Source organism: Pseudorca crassidens, chromosome 3 (assembly GCF_039906515.1).
Source record: "Pseudorca crassidens isolate mPseCra1 chromosome 3, mPseCra1.hap1, whole genome shotgun sequence".
NCBI classification, from domain to species: domain Eukaryota; kingdom Metazoa; phylum Chordata; class Mammalia; order Artiodactyla; family Delphinidae; genus Pseudorca; species Pseudorca crassidens.
This window is the reverse complement of record NC_090298.1, coordinates 133,438,762-133,460,856: the sequence shown is the minus strand read 5'-3', so window position 1 is coordinate 133,460,856 and position 22,095 is coordinate 133,438,762. Positions and strand designations below refer to the sequence as shown.

The 22,095-nt window shown below is 39.6% G+C and overlaps 1 long non-coding RNA gene across 1 annotated transcript in view; it reads right to left on the bottom strand.

Annotated features, from left to right (window-relative positions):
- Positions 1-22,095, bottom strand: part of LOC137221943 (uncharacterized) — a 192,194-nt gene that overhangs the window by 81,083 nt on the left and 89,016 nt on the right. Inside the window, exon 3 of the long non-coding RNA XR_010942213.1 lies at positions 8,860-8,918. This is a non-coding gene — a long non-coding RNA (uncharacterized lncRNA). The remainder of the gene's footprint in view (positions 1-8,859; positions 8,919-22,095) is intronic.

Sequence of the window (22,095 nt, the reverse complement as noted above, 5' to 3'; positions counted from 1 at the left end):
GGCCCTGTAAAAAGTCTTCCACAAAACCAGTCCCTGGTGCCAAAAAGGTTGTGGACTGCTGCCTATAGTTAACAACAATGCATTGCACACTTCAAAATGTGCCAAAAGGGTAGCTCTTACGTTAAGTGTTTTTATCACAAAAATAAATAAGTAAGCAAAGAGGGTGGGAGGAAACGCTTGGAAGTGATGGATATGTTTATGACACTGATTGTGGGAATGGTTTCACAGGTGTATATTTATCTCCAAACTCATCAAGTTGTATACATTAAATATGTACAGCTTTCTGTATAACGATCACACTTCAATAAAGTGGTTTTAAAAGACCCTAGGGACACAACAGTGAACAAGGTAGTCAAAGAGATGTGACTACATTTGTAACCCTTGTTGTGGTTCATGCAGGCATCAAATATAGATTTTGTACTGTCACATGTGTTTTTTTCAGCTTACACTTGCGTTCTCACTCACCCAGCCATCTTGAGAAGTGCATCTAGCCCTCACCCAGGAGTAGAGGCATCCACGTACAATGTTGGTTATGTGCAGCCAAGCGCTTGCCTCGTTGGCCCTCCCCCAAGACTGAAATTCTCCTCAAGAGGTCATCCCTTAGGGTTCAGACTTGTGTAAATGTGGGCAATTCCCTAGTGATCCAGTGGTTAGGACTCCACGCTTCCACTGCTGGGGGCCCAGGTTCACTCCCTGATCGGGGAACTAAGATCCCACAAGCCTCGCAGCACGGCCAAAAATAAATTAATCAATTAATTAAAAATACACAGACTTGTGTAAATGTTAGAGTCCCCATTTAAATGCAAATATCCCTGCAGCTATGACACATTACATCATTGTCATTCATTATCACCTTTCAAGTGTAACAGCAACTGGAAAGTCTAAGAAATCCTGGAGAGGGAGAGAACCTAAGAGTTCTTCCAGGAACAAAGGGCTAACTGGTGGCCTCAGCAGGAGTATAGGAAGGGGGTTGCCAAGAGACTGAAGGTGAACTGATCACATACTTCCACTTGGAGAGACCAAAGGACATTCTTAAAGGAGGTACCAGAAGGCAACAGGACAATCAGTAACAAACTGAACGATGTCTGCTATTGGACTATGTAATCAGCTACTCATGTATATTTCCAGATATATCTGAACCTCTTAATGGTTCACAATCATTTTTGGAAGTAGGTGTGGTATACCTTATGTAACAATATAGAGAAAAATCTACTTACCAGGAGAGCCCACCCACCACCAAAATTGTTTACTTGGATGAATAACTAAATCAGAAGCTTTGATGAGGAAGGAGGCCTCCAGGAGGTGCTTGATGATCACTCTGGGGCTAATTCCAGGGTTTGGTTTTACTGACAAGGGTCTATAAATTGGGGACACAAGCTGAATAGGCTGGATAATAAAAGAGTCTTCAGAAGCTGTTTGGAGTAAGAGGGGGGAATGACAATGTCACTGGCAGAGGACAGAATAGGGATGAGGGTTTTATTAGTTCTCTAATGTGTGGTCTCTGATGCAAATCATCTTCCCTATTTCCTCATGAAATCTTCACTAAAAGTCCATTTTTCTTAACGTGTCCTGCTACTGGAGGTTCACCAAAGACCTTAGGGAATAGCATGAGCACCAGTCATCCACAGCAGTCTACCACACCTCACTTCCAATTATAAATACTTAAAGAACTGGAGTTGTACAAGGCCCAATGCATGCAGCCTGCTACATAATGCAGCATTAGGTTTGGAGATGGGATTTTTTTAAATTTTATTTCTTTTATTGAAATATGGTTGATTTACAATGTGCCAATCTCTGCTGTACAACAAAGTAACTCAGTTATACACATATAGACGTTCTTTTTTTATATATTATTTTCCTTTATGGTTTATCACAGGATATTGAACATAGTTCCCTGTGCTATACAGTAGGACCTTGTTGTTTACCCATTCTATACATAATAGTTTACATCTGCTAATCCCACACTCCCAATCCTTCCCTCCCCCACCCCTCCTCTCCCTTGACAATCACAAGTCTGTTCTCCATGTCTGTGAGTCTGTTTCTGTTTCAAAGATAAGTTCATTTGTGTCATATTTTAGATTCCACATATAAGTGATATCATATGGTAGTTGTCTTTCTCCTTCTGACTTACTTCACTTAGTATGATCATTTCTATTTGCATCCATATTGCTGTGAATGGCATTATTTTGTTCTTTTTTATGGCTGAGTAGTATTCCATTGTGTATATGTACCACATCTTCTTTATCCATTCATCTGTTGATGGGCATTTAGGTTGTTTCCATGACTTGGCTATTGTAAATAGTGCTGCTATGAACATAGGGGTGCATGTATATTTTTGAATTATAGTTTTATCCAGGTATATGCTCAGGAGTGGGATCACTGGATCATATGGTAGTTCTGTTTTTAGTTTTCTCAGGAACCTCCACACAGTTTTTCATAGTGGCTGCACCAACTTACATTCCCACCAACAGTGTGGCAGGGTTCCTTTTTCTCACACCCTCTCCAGCATTTGTTATTTGTAGACTTTTTAATGATGGCCATTCTGATAGGTGTGAGGTGGTACCTCATTGTAGTTTTTATCTGCATTTCTCTAATAATTAGTGATGTTGAGCATCTTTTCGTGTGCCTGCTGGCCATCTGTATGTCTTCTTTGGAGAAATGTCTATTAAGGTATTCTCCCCATTTTTCAATTGGGTCGTTTTTTTTTTGTTGTTGAGCTGTATGAGCTGTTTGTACATTTTGGAGATTAAGCCCTTGTCTGTCGTGGAGATGGGATTTTTAATGGTGGTGAATGTACTCAAACTACAGTGCTTTGATGGGGCAATACCAAATCAGTGCTTTTTATTCAAAACCAGGTTTATACTTTTCAAGAATGAAAGTGTCTAATCCTCAAAGTTAGGAGAACATAGCAGGCATAATTTCCCCATTTTCAGAAGGCATGTGACTCTGGATTGACAAGACTAGAGAATTCCACCAAGGTCACTTTTCCCAATGAAGACAAGAATTAGAGAACCTGGATCTCCACTGAGAGACAGACATAATCCATGGGTCCTGGGAGTCACATTCGAACACAGAGCTTCATGAAATTGATCTCCTAAAAGTAAATTCCATTTTCTTCTCCATCAAAAGGCTGCTGAGACACCATTGGGTGGCACTATTGCTTACACTTTAAAATTTCAGATAGTAAAGCAAAGCCACATTTCAAACCCAGAAGCAGAAAGAATAGCAGAGCTTTCTCCAAGAAGCTCTAGAAGACAGCATCCTACCGAGATGTATCGTCAATACAGCTCAACTACAGAAGGTTTAAAATAGGTAAAATATGATTTCTTGGAAAATAACCCAACTCACATAAAAGACATAATCTACCAGATCCAATGAGCATCAGTATCCTCATTACAATTTCCATGCAACTTGACATCCTGAAGAGCTCTTTTCTTCATGCGAGATGGATTGCCAGCAATTGTCACTCACTTCTGTTTAGGGAATAATGGGGGAAGGCATACTGTTTTGTGGCTTTTGCTTTCTGCAAACATGCTTAAGCCTCAGTTAGTCGATTACCCCCATGACTCCTATATCCATTTACAATAATTTCTATTAAGAAAAGTTCCACCTCTTGCACTAATGGGGACTCTGATTGTCAACTCAAGGTCCCTAGCTACTATGTTTAGCTGCTATCGCTGCTTGGACATCTAAGACCTTTCTCTGCACTATAGAAAAATGGATCTTTGAGGAATATAATGATTATCATTACTCCTCCTCTCACACCCACGTCACCAGCAGACAGAAATCAGCACAGGGGACAGCCAGCAAATGAACACTGGGAACAGTCGTTACAGTTACCATTGTCTGGCATAACACACACAAGCACACATGTGCCACACACAATGGGATTTTATTCAACACAGCAGCCTTGTATTAATTACATTTTTCACCATTAATACTTTTTCACTAATTTAAATAGCTCCCTCCATGCTGCTATCCCAGAGTAAAACCAGACATGTCCACTGCTAACTGCATTACAATAAAAGAGTGCACTATCACAATGAATTACATGTGCCACCTTTTTTCAGTGGCACATTCCCAGCTCATGACAGCCAGAGAAACAACAGGAGAAAAGAAAGAACCAAAAACATAATCCATATATAAAATGAGAAGAAAAAGACAATAGAAAATTATCCCAAAGTTTGATGCAGTGGATATGACTGATGGTGGGAGTCCTCCCCATTCAAGCCTGGCTACTAAGGAAATTGAGAAGAAAAAGCGCAAGACAGAGATTTTAAACAAAGTCCTTGCCTTGCTGCTCAGTGTGGTCCACAGAGTAGCAGGAATGGCATCATCTGAGAGCTTGATAGAATGCAGATTCTCAGGCCTTACCTAGACCTAATGAATCAGGTTCTTCATTTTAACAAACACGCAGGTGATATGCATGCACATTAAAGTCTGAGAAGCTCTGCTCTAGTTCGCCGGGGTATGAGAAAACAGAAGCTTCCTAATGATGGAGGGCCAGTTCCTACGATTTGGCTAGGATGAACCTAGCAGAGAAGGTTAAGAAGGGAAGTAATGTTTTAATTTTTTTCAATGTGTTACAGGGCCTCTTGCCCATAAATTCTGAGACAGAGTCAACTAGACAATGTATGACTCTGACAAATTATTATTATTTTTTTAACATCTTTATTGGAGTATAATTGCTTTACAATGGTGTGTTAGTTTCTGCTTTATAACAAAGTGAATCAGTTATACATATACATATGTCCCCATATCTCCTCCCTCTTGCATCTCCCTCCCTCCCACCCCTCTAGGTGGTCACAATGCACCGAGCTGATCTCCCTGTGCTATGCGGCTGCTTCCCACTAGCTTTCTATTTTACGTTTGGTAGTGTACATATGTCCATGCCACTCTCTCACTTGACAAATTATTTTTAATGTCACTTTCTGCTTGTCCTGTGAACATGCCCTGTCTTACAGTGTAAGTACATGCAAGTTGCAACATGACATAAAGATTTGTATTTTATTAGTGACTTTGTCCTTTTACATATTTTAAGTTCTACTGTGAAATCTAGGCCATTGCATCCATATCTATTGTAATTTCAATAATTAGATATTAAGATTGAAACTTAGAATAGATTTCTCAAAGTTGAAATCATGAAAATGAGGAAATTCTTCAAAAATACCTCAAAAGCTCATGTAGAATCGGTGGATCTTCTTGTTCCTTTAAGGACCAATGTGTGATGTTCAGAAATACCGCCTTTGGCATGAAACCCTCTCCCCACTTCCTTGTAAGAAAAATTGATAAGACAGTGAGCAGAGAAGTTACTATCTAATACTTATGTTCAGGGCTGATGCTCAGTGATAAGCATAGAACCACACCAGTTGCTTACAGCTGGTGGCCCATCTGATTGGTCAGTGCCTATGGTACCAGCTGTTAAATACTTTTTTTTTTAATATCTTTATTAGAGTATAATTGCTTTACAATGGTGTGTTAGTTTCTGCTTTATAACAAAGTGAATCAGTCATACATATACATATATCCCCATATCTCTTCCCTCTTGCGTCTCCCTCCCTCCCACCCTCCCTATCCCACCCTCCCTATCCCACCCTCTAGGTGGTCACAAAGCACCGAGCTGATCTCCCTATGCTACGAGGCTGCTTCCCACTAGCTATCTATTTTACATTTGGTAGTGTATATGTAAGTCCATGCCAGTCTCTCACTTCGTCCCAGCTTACCCTTCCCCCTCCCCGTGTCCTCAAGTCCATTCTCTAGTAGGTCTGCGTCTTTATTCCCATCCTGCCCCTAGGTTCTTCATAACCATTTTTTTTTAGATTCCATATATATGTGTTAGCATATGGTATTTGTTTTTCTCTTTCTGACTTAAATACTTTCGATATCACCTATTCCTATATTCTAGTTAGTGTCACAGACCAAGGAGTGTCTGGAGAATGAGAACTGCAGTCATGAAACAAAGCACGGGTAAGAGAGTTCCCTTTCTCTCTGTCATACACGAGCAGGACCATCTTCCTTTCACGCAGATGTCAAAAGCAAGCATGGTAGGCATGTGTGTACCTGTTCTGACGTGAGGACGCCTGGAAGAGTTCAAACATATCTCCTTTACCCACTGTTTGCTTTGAGTCTCCATGAAAATCCGCATTTTGAACCTATATTTCCCCCCACCAGGCAAAAACAGTTAATAATAATAATAATGGCAACATCAGAGAAGAACAATGAGAAATATAGATTCTTTTCATTCATTTATTCATTCTACAATAGTCATTGCCCATCTTCTGTGTGCTAAACAGGGTTCTAAGCGCCATAGGTACATCAGTGAACAAAACAGACAAAACTACCTGTTTTCATGGAGTTTGCATTCTTCTCAGGGGAGACAGACAATAATCAATAAACATAATAGTAAGTCATATAGTATGTTAGATGCTGATAAGTGCTATGGAAAATAAGAGAACAGAGAGGAGCATTGGGGGCAACAGGGAAGGGTTTGCAATTTTAAGTGGGACGGTCAAGGGAAGTCTTAATTGAGAAAGACTTGCAGCTAAGCGGTGAGTGAGACGTGCAGATTTCTGAGAGAGGAGCATTCTGGCATTTTGAAGAAAAGAGAGGAAATTTATGGAGCCGAATGATCAAGTAGAAAAGTAAAAGGAAATAAAGTCAGCCAGGTAATAAGGGTATGAATTAAGTAAAGCCTTTTACTTTAAATAAAATTAAAAATTAAAGTTAAATAAAAACTTTAGCTTTTACTCTGAGGCAGATGGGAGGTCAATGGAGCTTTTTGAGCAGAAGAGTAGCGTGATCTTGTATGACTCTGGCTGCTGTTTGAGAACAGACTATAGGGATACGCAAGAATGGATGCACAGAGACCAGTAGGTAGGTTTCCACAATCACACACATCAGAGATGATAGAAGGTTGGACTAAGGTGGTAATAGCAGAAGTGGTGAGAAGTGGTTAGATTCTAGATATCTTTTGAAGATAGTACCTACAAGATTTGCTGATGCTTTGGATGTGGGTATGAGATACGGAAGGAAATCAAGGATGATAAAAGTTTATGGCCTAAGCAGTTGGAAGATCGGGAAAGATGTGAGTAGGGCAAGTTTGTGGGAGGAAGATCAAGAGTTTCTTTTGCACAGGTTGGGTTTGAGATGTCTATTAGACAGCCAGATGAGGATCCCAGATACAGGAGCTCAAAGATGGGGTACTGAGCAAAGGATATAAATTTGCACATTGACAGCACATGCAGCTGCTTAAAGCCATGAGATTGGACAAGCACCTCTAGAAGAGGAGTAGAGATTGCTAAGACTGTGCCCGAAGCATTCCAATAAGAGGTGAGGGAGAAGAAGGAGAACCCCCAAAAGCGAATGAGAAGGAGCAACCAGTGAAGTAGAGGAGAACCAAGATCTGACCAAGCAAAACAAATCATTCTACTTGTTCCTCTATGGCGAAATTAAATTTTGGAGATTTAATCAGTAAAATATTTTACTTTTGTTTCTCTTTGTCAGAGCATGATGTTTTCCCCTTCATCACTCTTCTGTTTAAACAAGATCTTGGTCTTCTTCCTCTCTGGGAAAGGTAGACACAGAAGAAACACAAAGAAAGATAAAGGTCAACCTTAAGTTTCCAAAAGCAAAAGTCCTAACGCAAACAAATGTTTTGTGGGAAACAACTGTTTAGCTACTTTTTTATTGACACAATGAGAAGAAAAAAAAACTTCTCTGGGCACTGGGCAAGGAGAAGAGTTAAAAGGGATGCAAAAGATGTGAACACTTCCAAAGAGCTTTTATTTCCAGTTCTATCGCTTATTGGTGTATGACTTAGGGGAGGCATTAAGTTTTATAGGTCTCAGTTTCCCCATCTCTGCGAAGGAGCCCTGCATTTGGCCCCTTCCTGTGTAGTCCAAAAATGAGAGGATGATAAGACAGACAGACAGGCTGCCTGTCTGTCATGCACAAACACCAGATAAGTCCATGATACCACATGAGCCCTTCAGAACTTGGATGTCCTAGAGATAAGGAAGGAAAGCAGAAAATCCTGACTTGACTTAGTGCAGCTAGAATGAACTAATATTGTGTTTTCTGCTATCAAGAACAGTCTCAAAAATGAGACCAATGCGATCAAAACCTAAAGTGACTTTTTTTGCACAACTATTAACTCCACACCTTTACTATTACTAGCCTTCAAGGTTCACTTCACATTTTCTCTCTTCCACGAAGACCTTCTTGATAGGCCCACCAGGCTATGTTACTCAGTTGATACTCAACACACAAGGTCTTGCATTGTTAGTTATCTTTCATGAATATAGCTTATGTCACCTCCTTGAATTCATCAATACTTTCAATTCAACAAGGCTTTTTTAGAGCACTGTATAGAATTGCTTTCAGCCACAAATAACAGTGGATATGGCTTGCACAATTTCACGATTTAATTCTGTTTCTGGCAATTTCAGGACTGATGCAGAGGTTTACCAATATCAACCAGTACCCAGACTCTCTCTACCTTTCTACCCGGACTGGGGCACGAACCCGTGTCCCCTGAATCGGCAGGTGGACTCTCAACCACTGCGCCACCAGGGAAGCCCCTACATTGTTATTCTTAAAAGACTGGTACAATCCAGAGGCATTAAGTCTGTCTTAATAATATTCTGACTAAAAAAAAAAATTCACAGATTCTCCTCAAAAGACAGAAAGAGAAGGCAGCATCTAAAGAAAGCAATGTATTTAATAAAATGCAAAACTCCCACAAGAGCCACACAAATAGATGGAAGACGGAATACCCACTCAAACTTAAATGCAAAAACATGGCACAGACCTAAAGGAAGAAAGTCGATATTCATGAATATTTTTAAAAGGCAAACTTACTTATTGAATCTGGAGATGATACCTGTAAATGGGGAGACCACTCTCATGGGACCAACAAGCTGGAGGAGAGAGAGAGAGAGATTAAGAGAAAATACATTTTTTCAATTTTTTCTTATTGAGATATATTTGACATACAACATTTTGTATGTTTAAAGTACAACATATTGATTTGATATATTTATATTGCATTATAATTAGCAATGTAGCCTTAGCTAACACCTTTACCCAGTCACATAATTATCATCTCTCCTAGTGTTGGGAACAATTGAGATCTCATTTCTTGGCAATTTTAATTTTTTTTTTAGTTTATAATAGAGTTTTGTGTCTATAACCACTGTACTGTATATTAGGTCTCCAGGACTTACTTATCTATTAGTTGCACACAATAAAAAATTAATAGGAGCAATGTGACACTCTATTATTTAGGTGTCTTAAAACACCTATAATTTGGTGTTTTTAAAAAGGTATAAAATCGGACTTAGGAGCTATCCATTAAAAAAAAAAAAGATGTGGGGTTTCAATTAAAGAACTGCTGTGTGGCTGCTTACAAAAAGAAGCAAAGTTAGATTTCACTGATAGAAGTACAGTGCCCATATCCAAAGAAAAGGAAGATAACAGTCCCACTATAATCACTGTTCCGAGTAACACATTTTAAGAGAGACACTGATCTACTATAATATATTCAAAGGAGAACACATTTGGTTGGCAAATGGTCTAGGAAAATATTCCAACAAAAACTGGAGGTATATTGCCTAGGGGAGAGAAAGCAAAGAGAAATACAATACAAAGAAGTTTAGCGGTCACATTCTAAATGAACAAATAAGAAATGAAAAAAATTACAGTGAAAATTATCTATTGAAAAAATCCTCACAAACAACAAGACTTTACTGTATAGCACAGGGAACTATATTCAATATCTTATAATAAACTACAATGGAAAAGAATTAAAAAAAGAATATAGATGTATACATATATATATATGTATTGCAATGTAACCGAATCACTTTGCTGTACACCTGAAATGAACACAATATTGTAAGTCAACTACACTTCACTTTTAAAAAATCCTCTAAACCACCTATAGAATACATATATATATATATATATATACACATATACTTTTGTTTATACACACTGAAGTTTGAAAACCTCAGAGGGAACAAACAAAAGGAAAGTATCTATGCAACTGAATGGGCTTCAAATCTTTAGGATAATTTATCAACTCAAGAAGTGAATGGGAGGCTGTATTAGTTTCCTAGGGCTGTTGTAACAAAATACCAGACTTGAGGGCTTAAAACAACAGAAATGTATTTCCCCCACAATTCTATACAGATGCTAGACATCTGAAATCAACATGTCAGCAGGACCACACTCTCTCTGAGACTTGGGATGGACTCCTTCCTTGCATTTTCCTAGTTTCTTATAGTGGCATCAATCCTTGGTGTTCCTTGGCCTTGTAAAAAATTAATAAACAGAAATCTCAATTAAATAGAGTCAGGAAACCAGAAGGGGGAGCTCTCGTGCCCTGGGATGATAGCCGGGCCCAAGAGGAGGAAGAAAGACCTCCTCTTCTCTCCTGGCAACAACTCAGCCAATGAAAAGCTCTGTTTTTCTGGACTCATTGTTTACTATAGCCCTCCAGACTTCCTTTTCCCCTCTATAAAAATGCTGTCCTTCCCTTGCTGTGCTGGGACTTGCACATGGCTTGCCATGGTTGTAGACCCAAAACTGCAATTTTTTCCTGATCCTGAATAAACTCGTTTTTGCTGGAGAAATAACTAGCAGTGTATTTGTTTTAGGCCAACAGCCTGCAGCTGCATCACTCAAATCTCTGCTTCTGTTGTCATGTGACATTCTCCCTGTGCGTCTCTGTCTTCACATGACACTTTCCTTTTCTTATAAAGACACTAGTCATGTTGGATTAAGGCTCACTCTAATAATTACGTCTTAACTTGATTATATCTGCAAAGGTCCTACTTCCAAATAAGGTCACATTCACATATACCTATCTTTTTGGTGCACACAATTCAACCCATAATAGAAGAATAAGCAAAATAGATTCTAAAGTAAATTTGCACACAGCAAGGTGTCCACCATTAGGTTTCATAGTAAGCCCTTATAACATCAACAGATGTTACAGATGTTTGTTGATGTGATAATTAATGTTTGCTAGGCTTCCATCTAAATTTTCCTTGTTCCAACCCACATGCATACCGTATGAAACTCTGAAAACTTTGGAAAGTTTTGGGAAGGAACTGGGCCAGCTGTTTTCTGTCTTTCTAAATTGACATTCTTCTGTGCTGACCCCAGTAACCAGCTTTACTTTCCTGTCCATGGGCAGCTTTCTGGGGAGGTCAGGTTCTAAAGCCACCAGGTAAGTACATTCAGGTGAGATGGAACGGTCTTGGCCTCATTACTTAATAACCACAGGCTTCAGTCACCTCATATATAAAATGGAAACAGTAACATACCCCCCTCACAAGGTCACTGTGCATAAGTGAGGTAATATCTGTGAGAAGTACACTGAGAACAAATGCTGGTCCCTTGCAAGTGCTCAACAAATGGCAGCTATGTTCACTGTAATTATTTAAACAAGCTCTATCGTGTGAAAAGAGATTTAGTGAATTCTACAGTGATTTTAAGTGAATTCTTACTTACAGTGGTAAGTAAGCAATTATAGGGATCCATAAGTGGTCTGGTCTGCTTTGCAAAACAGAGTTCCCCATTGACAGATATGTGTAAACGAGGCTGTACCCATCTGTCAGGGATGCCACAGGAAGTTTGCTCTTATCTGGACATAGAGGGATAACACCTACCTTACAGCGTTATTGTAAAGACTAAGAAAATCACAAAGGAAAAAGGCGTGACTCAGTAGTTGAAATATAGCGAGGTGTTCAGGGGTGGTATTACTAATCACGTTTGTTACTAGGTCATTGTTAGAGAAGATTCTTGCCCAGAACAGAAAAATCAATTGAAAGACTCCCTTCCAACTCTCAGCTGACATAGTTTTACAGGAAGACCTACTGCTGAGTATAGTTTCTAGTTTATTTAATATTTGCCTTGTGAATAAAGAAATAAACCTAGGGGTCTAAGGGCTGAGATTTTGAGGACTCATAAAAATGTTTATTCTGAGATATTCATGGCAGCATTGTTTTTAAAAAGTTAAGACTGAGAAATAATTAAAACACACGAAGTTAGAGAACTGGATAAATAAACAGTAGTACATGACTAAGAACACAGGCTCTGGAGTCAACCGGCCAGGTCTGAAGCTCCACTCCGCCTTTGGCAAGTTAAACTCTCAGCCACGCTTTACTTTTTTTCAGAGAGTGGTTGTGAGAATTAAAGCAGGTAAAGCATTTAGCATAGCACCCAACATAATAACAAGCCTTCAGTGACGGTGATGATGCTGTGGGTGCATCTTTTCTTGCTTCGTAAATAAAACTAGTATATGTAGCTAAATTTTCTTTAAGTAGGTCATACAATAGAGAAACGACAATACACTAACCCAATGATGAAAATTAGCATTACCAATGGTCATTGTGTACCTCCAGATGTGATATGCTAAGACAGATATGACATCACCAAGTAGAATTCTGACCAGGAATACGTAATCTGAGCATAGTCAAAAAAAGCAACAAATAAACCCAAATTGAGGAACATTCTATAAAATAAATGGCCTTTATTCCAAAATGTCAGTCATGAAAGGCAAAGAAAGGCTAAACACACAGTTCCATATTAAAGGAGACCAAAGGGACATGACCACTCAGTGCTATATGTGATCCTGGACTAGATCTTGGGCTAAGGCAAAAAAAAATGTTGTAAAAAACATTATTGGGGGAGCTTCCGGGAAGATGGTGGAAGAGTAAGACGCGGAGATCACCTTCCCCCCCCCCCACAGATACATCAGAAATACATCTACGCGTGGAACAACTCCTACAGAACACCTACTGAACGCTGGCAGAAGACCTCAGACATCCCAAAAGGAAAGAAACCCCCCAAGTACCTGGGTAGGGCAAAAGAAAAAAGAATAAACAGAGACAAAAGGATAGGGACGGGACCTGCACCAGTGGGAGGGAGCTGTGAAGGAGGAAACGTTTCCACACACTAGGAAGCCCCTTCGCGAGCGGAGACTGTGGGTGGCAGAAGGGGAAAGCTTTGGAGCCGCGGAGGAGAGCGCAGCAACAGGGGTGCGGAGGGCAAAGCGGAGAGATTCCCGCACAGAGGGTCAGGGACGACCAGCACTCACCAGCCCGAGAGGCTTGTCTGCTCACCTGCTGGGGCAGGTCTGGGCTGGGAGCTGAGGCTGGGGCTTCAGTTGGAGCGCCGGGAGAGGACTGTGGTTGGCGGCGTGAACACAGCCTGCAGGGCTAGCCGTGCACCACAGCTAGCCGGGAGGGAGTCCGGAAAAAGGTCTGGACCTGCCGAAGAGTCAAGAGACTTTTTCTTGCCTCTTTGTTTCCTGGTGCGCGAGGAGAGGGGATTAAGAGCGCTGCTTAAAGGAGCTCCACAGACGGGCGCGAGCCGCAGCTAAAAGCGCGGACTCCAGAGACGGGCATGAGACGCTAAGGCTGCTGCTGCTGCCACCAAGAAGCCTGTGTGCGAGCACAGGTCACTCTCCACACCTCCCTTCCGGGGAGCCCGTGCAGCCCGCCACTGCCGGGGTCGCGGGATCCAGGGACAACTTCCCCGGGAGAACGCACGGCGCGCCTCACGCTGGTGCAACGTCACGCCGGCCTCTGCCGCCGCAAGCCCGCCCCGCACACAGTGCCCCTCCCTCCCCCCCCCCCCCCCCCCCCCCCGGCCTGAGTGCGCCAGAGCCCCCGTATCAGCGGCTCCTTTAACCCCGTGCTGTCTGAGCGAAGAACAGACGCCCTCCGGTGACCTACACGCAAAGGCGGGGCCAAATGCAAAGCAGAGCCCCTGGGAGCTGTGAGAACAAAGAAGAGAAAGGGAAATCTCTCCCAGCAGCGTCAGAAGCAGCGGATTAAAGCTCCACAATCAACTTGCTGTGGAATACATGAATAGACAACGAATCATCCCAAATTGAGGAAGTGGACTTTGACAGCAAGATTTATGCTGTATATCTTTGCTTCCCCCATTTGTCCTACGGTTCTATCCGTCCGTTTTTTTTTTTTTCTTTGTTTGTTTTTTAATTATTTTTTAATTATTTTTCTTAATAATTATTTTAATAACTTTATATTTTATCTTATTTTATTTTACTTTATCTTCTTTCTTTTTTTCCTTCCTTCCCTCCTTCCTTCCTTCCTCGCTCCCTCCCTCCCTCCTTTCTTTCTTTCTTTGTTTCCTTCTTTCTTTCTTTCTACTTCTACTAATTCTTTCTTTCTAATTTTTCTCCCTTTTATTCAGAGCTGTGTGGATGAAAGGCTCTTGGTGCTGCAGCCAGGAGTCAGTGCTGTGCCTCTGAGGTGGGAGAGCCAACTTCAGGACACTGGTCCACAAGAGACCTCCCAGCTCCACATAATATCAAATGGTGAAAATTTCCCAGAGATCTCCATCTCAGCACCAGCACCCAGCTTCACTCAATGACCAGCAAGCTACAGTGCTGGACACCCTATGCCAAACAACTAGCAAGACAGGAACACAACCCCACCCATTAGCAGAGAGGCTGCCTAAAATCATAATAAGTCCACAGACACCCCAAAACACACCACCAGACGTGGACCTGCCCACCAGAAAGACAAGATCCAGCCTCATCCACCAGAACACAGGCACTAGTCCCCACCACTAAGGAACCTACACAACCCACTGAACCAACCTTAGCCACTGGGGACAGACACCAAAAACAACGGGAACTATGAGCCTGCAGCCTGCAAAAAGGAGACCACAAACAGTAACATAAGCAAAATGAGAAGACAGAAGAACACAGCAGATGAAGGAGCAAGATAAAAACCCACCAGACCTAACAAATGAAGAGGAAATAGGCAGTCTACCTGAAAAAGAATTCAGAATAATGATAGTAAAGATGATCCAAAATCTTGGAAATAGAATGGACAAAAGGCAAGAAACATTTAACAAGGACCTAGAAGAACTAAACAGGAAACAAACAACGATGAACAACACAATATATGAAATTAAAAATACTCTAGATGGGATCAATAGCAGAATAACTGAGCAGAAGAACGGATAAGTGACCTGGAAGACAAAATAGTGGAAATAACTACTGCAGAGCAGAATAAAGAAAAAAGAATGAAAAGAACTGAGGACAGTCTCAGAGACCTCTGGGACAACATTAAACGCACCAACATTCAAATCATAGGGGTTCCAGAAGAAGAAGAGAAAAAGAAAGGGACTGGGAAGATATTTGAAGAGATTATAGTTGAAAACTTCCCTGATATGGGAAAGGAAATAGTTAATCAAGTCCAGGAAGCACAGAGAGTCCCATACAGGATAAATCCAAGGAGAAATATGTGAAGACACATATTAATCAAACTGTCAAAAATTAAATGCAAAGAAAACATATTAAAAGCAGCAAGGGAAAAACAACAAATAACACACAACGGAATCCCCATAAGGTTAACAGCTGATCTTTCAGCAGAAACTCTGCAAGCCAGAAGGGATTGGCAGGACATATTTAAAGTGATGAAGGAGAAAAACCTACAACCAAGATTACTCTACCCAGCAAGGATCTCATTCAGATTTGATGGAGAAATTAAAACCTTTACAGACAAGCAAAAGCTGAGAGAGTTCAGCACCACCAAACCAGCTTTACAACAAATGCTAAAGGACCTTCTCTATGCAAGAAGCACAAGAGAAGGAAAAGACCTACAATAACGAACCCAAAACAATTAAGAAAATGGGAATAGGAACATACATATCGATAATTACCTTACATGTAAATGGACTAAATGCTCCCACCAAAAGACACAGATTGGCTGAATGGATACAAAAACAAGACCCATATATTTGCTGTCTACAAGAGACCCACTTCAGACCTAGAGACACATACAGACTGAAAGTAAGGGGATGGAAAAAGATATTTCACGCAAATGGAAACAAAAAGAAAGCTGGAGTAGCAATTATCATATCAGACAAAATGGACTTTAAAATAAAGACTATTACAAGAGACAAAGAAGGACACTACATAATGATCAAGGGATCGATCCAAGAAGAAGATATAACAATTGTAAATATTTATGCACCCAACATAGGAGCACCTCAATACATAAGGCAAATACTAACAGCCATAAAAGGGAAAATCAACAGTAACACATTCATAGTAGGGGACTTTAACACCCCACTTTCACCAATGGACAGATCATCCAAAATGAAAATAAATAAGGAAACACAAGCTTTACATGATACATTAAACAAGATGGACTTAATTAATATTTATAGGACATTCCATCCAAAATCAACAGAATACATATTTTTCTCAAATGCTCATGGAACATTCTCCAGGATAGATCATATCTTGGGTCACAAGTCAAGCCTTGTAAATTTAAGAAAATTGAAATTGTTTCAACTATCTTTTCCAACCACAACGCTATGAGACTAGATATCAATTACAGGAAAAGATCTGTAAAAAATACAAACACATGGAGGCTAAACAATACACTACTTAATAACGAAGTGATCACTGAAGAAATCAAAGAGGAAATAAAAAAATACCTAGAAACAAATGACAATGGAGACACGATGACCCAAAATTTATGGGAGGAAGCAAAAGCAATTCTAAGAGGAAAGTTTATAGCAATACAATCCTACCTTAAAAACAGGAAACATCTCGAATAAACAACCTAACCTTGCACCTAAAGCAATTAGAGAAAGAAGAACAAAAAAAAATCCCCAAAATTAGCAGAAGGAAAGAAATCATAAAAATCAGATCAGAAATAAATGAAAAAGAAATGAAGGAAACAATAGCAAAAATCAATAAAACTAAAAGCTGGTTCTTTGAGAAGATAAAAAAAAATTGATAAACCATTAGCCAGACTCATCACAAAAAAAAGGGAGAAGACTCAAATCAATAGAATTTAAAATGAAAAAGGAGAAGTAACAACTGACACTGCAGAAATACAAAAGATCATGAGAGATTACTACAAGCAACTCTATGCCAATAAAATGGACAACCTGGAAGAAATGGACAAATTCTTAGAAATGCACAACCTGCCAAGACTGAATCAGGAAGAAATAGAAAATATGAACAAACCAACCAGAAGCACTGAAATTGAAACTGTGATTAAAAATCTTCCAACAAACAAAAGCCCAGGACCAGATGGCCTCACAGGCGAATTCTATCAAACATTTAGAGAAGAGCTAACACCTATCCTTCTCAAACTCTTCCAAAATATAGCAGAGGGAGGAACACTCCCAAGCTCATTCTACGAGGCCACCATCACCTTGATACCAAAACCAGACAAGGGTGTCACAAAGAAAGAAAACTACAGGCCAATATCACTGATGAACATAGATGCAAAAATCCTCAACAAAATACTAGCAAACAGAATCCAACAGTACATTAAAAGGATCATACACCATGATCAAGTGGGGTTTATTCCAGGAATGCAAGGATTCTTCAATATACACAAAACAATCAATGTGATAAACCATATTAACAAATTGAAGGAGAAAAACCATATGATCATCTCAATAGATGCAGAGAAAGCTTTCAACAAAATTCAACACCCATTTATGATAAAAAACCCTCCAGAAAGTAGGCATAGAGGGAACTTTCCTCAACATAATAAAGGCCATATATGACAAACCCACAGCCAACGTCGTCCTCAATGGTGAAAAACTGAAAGCATTTCCACTAAGATCAGCAACAAGACAAGTTTGCCCACTCTCACCACTCTTATTCAACATAATTTTGGAAGTTTTAGCCACAGCAGTCAGAGAAGAAAAGGAAATAAAAGGAATTCAAATCAGAAAAGAAGAAGTAAAGCTGTCACTGTTTGTGGATGACATGATACTATACATAGAGAATCCTAAAGATGCTACCAGAAAACTACTAGAGCTAATCAATTAATTTGGTAAAGTAGCAGGATTCAAAATTAATGCACAGAAATCTCTGGCATTCCTATATGCTAATGATGAAAAATCTGAAAGTGAAATCAATAAAACACTCCCATTTACCATTGTAACAAAAGGAATAAAATATCTAGGAATAAACCTACCTAAGGAGACAAAAGACCTGTATGCAGAAAATTATAAGAAACTAATGAAAGAAATTAAAGATGATACAAACAGATGGAGAGATATACCATGTTCTTGGATTGGAAGAGTCAACATTGTGAAAATGACTCTATTACCCAAAGCAATCTACAGATTCAATGCAATCCCTATCAAACTACCACTGGTACTTTTCACAGAACTAGAACAAAAAAATTCACAATTTGTATGGAAACACAAAAGACCCCGAATAGCCAAAGCAATCTTGAGAATGAAAAACAGAGCTGGAGGAATCAGGCTCCCTGACTTCAGACTATACTACAAACCTACAGTAATCAAGACAGTATGATACTGGCACTAAAACAGAAAGATAGATCAATGGAACAGGATAGAAAGCCCAGAGATAAACCCACGCACATATGGTCACCTTATCTTTGATAAAGGAGGCAGGAATGTACAGTGGAGAAAGGACAGCCTCTTTAATAAGTGGTGCTGGGAAAACTGGACAGGTACATGTAAAAGTATGAGATTAGATCACTCCCTAACACCATACACAAAAATAAACTCAAAATGGATTAAAGACCTAAATGTAAGGCCAGAAACTATCAAACTCTTAGAGGAAAACATAGGCAGAACACTCTATGATATAAATCACAGCAATATCCTTTTTGACCCACCTCCTAGAGAAATGGAAATAAAAACAAAAATAAACAAGTGGGACCTAATGAAACTTCAAAGCTTTTGCACAGCAAAGGAAACCATAAACAAGACCAAAAGACCACCCTCAGAATGGGAGAAAATATTTGCAAATGAAGCAACTGACAAAGTATTAATCTCCAAAATTTACAAGCAGCTCATGCAGTTCAATATCAAAAAAACAAAGAACCCAATCCATAAATGGGCAGAAGACCTAAATAGACATTTCTCCAAAGAAGATATACAGACTGCCAACAAACACATGAAAGAATGCTCAACATGATTAATCATTAGAGAAATGCAAATCAAAACTACAATGAGATATCATCTCACACCAGTCAGAATGGCCATCATCAAAAAATCTAGAAAAAATAAATGCTGGAGAGGGTGTGGAGAAAAGGGAACACTCTTGCACTGTTGGTGGGAATGTAAATTGATACAGCCACTATGGAGAACAGTATGGAGTTTCCTTAAAAAACTACAAATAGGACTACCATATGACCCAGCAATCCCACTACTGGGCATATACCCTGAGAAAACCATAATTCAAAAAGAGTCATGTACCAAAATGTTCATTGCAGCTCTATTTACAATAGCCCGGAGATGGGAACAACCTAAGTGTCCATCATCAGATGAGTGGATAAAGAAGATGTGGAACATATATACATGGAATATTACTCAGCCATAAAAAGAAACGAAATTGAGCTATTTGTAATGAGGTGGATAGACCTAGAGTCTGTCATACAGAGTGAAGTAAGTCAGAAAGAGAAAGACAAATACCGTATGCTAACACATATATATGGAATTTAAGAGGGAAAAAATGTCATGAAGAACCTAGGAGTAAGACAGGAATAAAGACACAGACCTACTAGAGAATGGACTTGAGGATATGGGGAGGGGGAAGTGTAAGCTGTGACAAAGCGAGAGAGAGGCGTGGACCTATTTACACTACCAAACGTAAGGTAGATAGCTAGTGGGAAGCAGCCGCATAGCACAGGGAGATCAGCTCGGTGCTTTGTGACCGCCTGGAGGGGTGGGATAGGGAGGGTGGGAAGCGGGGAGACGCAAGAGGGAAGAGATATGGGAACATATGTATATGTATAACTGATTCACTTTGTTATAAAGCAGAAACTAACACACCATTGTAAAGTAATTATACTCCAATAAAAATGTAAAAAAATAAAAAACAAAAACATTATTGGGACAATTGGCAAAACGTGAATATGAACCATAGATAAAAGTACTGTATTAATTAACTTCTAAATTTAATAACTGTACTGTGGCTATGTAAGAAAATATCTTCGTTCTTAGGAAACGGGCACTGAGGTATGATGAAATAAAGGGGCCTCAGCCATGCAGCCTCCTTTCATATGGTCCAAAAAATTAAAATTTTTATATGTATGTGTACACATACATACACACATGCAGAGAAAACAAGAGTGAGAATGATAAAGCAAATGTGGCAAAATGTCAAAAATCAGTGAATTTGGGTAAAGAGTATTTGGGTATTCTCTATACTAGCAATTTTCCTTAAGTTTAAAATTATTTCAAAGTTAGTTGTTTGTTTTTTTAATCTATAGAGAAGGGAAAGTACTGGGAGTAGAGATGAAACAAAATTGGCCACAAGTTGACCACTGTTGAATCTGAGTGATGAGCACATGGGGTTTATTATACTCTTCTGCCTACTATTGTATATATTTTTAAATCAAGTCATAAGGTGCCATGATAAAATGATTGTTTTGTAAAACGTCTGTGTGCTCATACATGTAATAGTGGCATATGTGTGCGCAAGTCTGTGTACATGTGGCTGATTATGGTGTGTGCACATTTGTACACACACATGAATGTGAGCAACTGTGCACACATATGTACCAAAGACTATTTACCAAAGGGTCCAAAGTGCCTCTTTCTCAACAAGGCCACACAGAATTTGATCTTGAGAAACTTAACACTCTCTTCCTCAACTTTCCCTTCTGTAAAATGTGAATGACAGTAGGAACTACCTCCTCTGGTTATTAGTGAAGTTTAAACATGTTAATATATGTAAAATGTTTAGAACAACGCCTTACACTGCTTTTACTATTATTTTTTAGGTATTAGTATTTAGGTGTTTTTTAGGTATTTTTTAGGTATTAGTAACATCATGGGTAATTTTTGCTGTCTCCTTTACACCTTTCCTTATTGTCCGAACTTTCTTTTTTACAGTAACTTCATAGTCTGGAAAAAAAAAAAAAAAAAGAACTTTTTTTATTTTAGCAAAATAACAGAGAGAAGGAAGGAAAGAAGGAAGGGAGGAAGGGATAAAGAGAGGAAGGAAAGAAAGGAGGATAGAATGGAGGGAGGGAGGGAAGATTTGCCCTCTAGGGCTAATTCCAATTTCTCCTACAGCTGAACTCTTCATTGGATCATTTTTTTTTTATAAATTTACTTATTTTATCTATTTATTATTGGCTGCATTGGGTCTTCGTTCCTGCAGGTGGGCTTTCTCTAGTTGCGGCGAGCGGGGGCTACTCTTCATTGCATTGTGCGGGCTTGTCATTGCGGTGGCTTCTCTTGTTGCGGAGCACGGGCTCTAGGCGTGCGGGCTTCAGTAGTTGTGGCACGCGGGCTCAGTAGTTGTGGCTCGTGGGCTCTAGAGCACAGGCTCAGTAGTTGTGGTGCATGGACTTAGTTGCTCTGCGGCACGTGGGAGCTTCCCAGACCAGGTCTCAACCCCGTGTCCCCTGCATTGGCAGGCGGATTCTTAACCACTGCGCCACCAGGGAAGCCCCCATTGGATCATTTTAATCGCTGTTATTTGAATAAGACTTGAGGGGATTTCCCCCCCCCTTGGAAAATTAAAAATTATTTTGTAATGCAAATGGTCCTTCTCTGGTGTATTTGTCCTATAATTAGGGAATTGGAAGTTTCTTAAAGGCAATGCAAACGTGAGTGCCCATTCAGATAAGGGCAATCTTTTCTCTTTTCCTAATTTTAATTTTGAACTTTTTTTAAAATATAAAAATAAATAAATTTATTTAAAAAAATAGTTACCCAGATCAGTATATAATTACAAATGTGGTGTCATAAAGGAAGGTGTCACACCGTATATACTTCAAATTTACTTTTGATTATCTACTACTAATAATAACTTTGACTAACACTGGTTGTGGTATTAATTAGGAGATTTCCAGTTGTGACAGAAACCCAACTGAAAGTAGCTTAAGAGAAAAAAGGAATTTATTGGTTCACCCTTGGCACACCCAGAAGCAGAAGCTTAAATGATAACTCCCTTTGAATTTCCAGACCCCACCTTCCTCCTCAGTGTTAATTTCTCAGGCAGCCTCTCTCAATGGGGCCAAACAAATGGTTACTGGCAATCCAGGTATACAAGGATCTATAAAATTCTAGATCCAGGGGAAAGAGCGATGC